This window comes from Penaeus monodon, chromosome 27 (genome assembly GCF_015228065.2).
Source record: "Penaeus monodon isolate SGIC_2016 chromosome 27, NSTDA_Pmon_1, whole genome shotgun sequence".
Taxonomy (NCBI): Eukaryota; Metazoa; Arthropoda; class Malacostraca; order Decapoda; family Penaeidae; genus Penaeus; species Penaeus monodon.
The window spans coordinates 26680417-26680798 of NC_051412.1; positions in this window are offsets into that span (position 1 = coordinate 26680417).

Genomic DNA, 382 nt, shown 5'->3' on the forward strand with positions numbered 1-382 from the left:
AAAGACAGACTGTGTATTATCTGTGTATGGTGATTTTTATAGATTAATTAAAGTACCTGACTATAAAAAAAGGAAATGAAGTCGAGTGTTATTGTTGTTGTTGGATCTGCCAGTTATTTATTTCATGTGAAATGGGATTTTCTTTGGTGATTTGTGCTTGTGTGTGCGTACGTGTGTATTTAAGACTGGTTTAATGAAAAGAGAGTATTTTATATATTTATTTCGTTTTGTGTTTTTCCTCATTTAAGAAGCGAAATCCATTTACAGTTGTGGAAACATGAATATCATTATCACAAATATTTACCACGTATATAGTATTTTTTAAATCAAAACATAATTCTAACAGTTAAAAGGAAGTATTGCGATATATCTTTTGACAAAA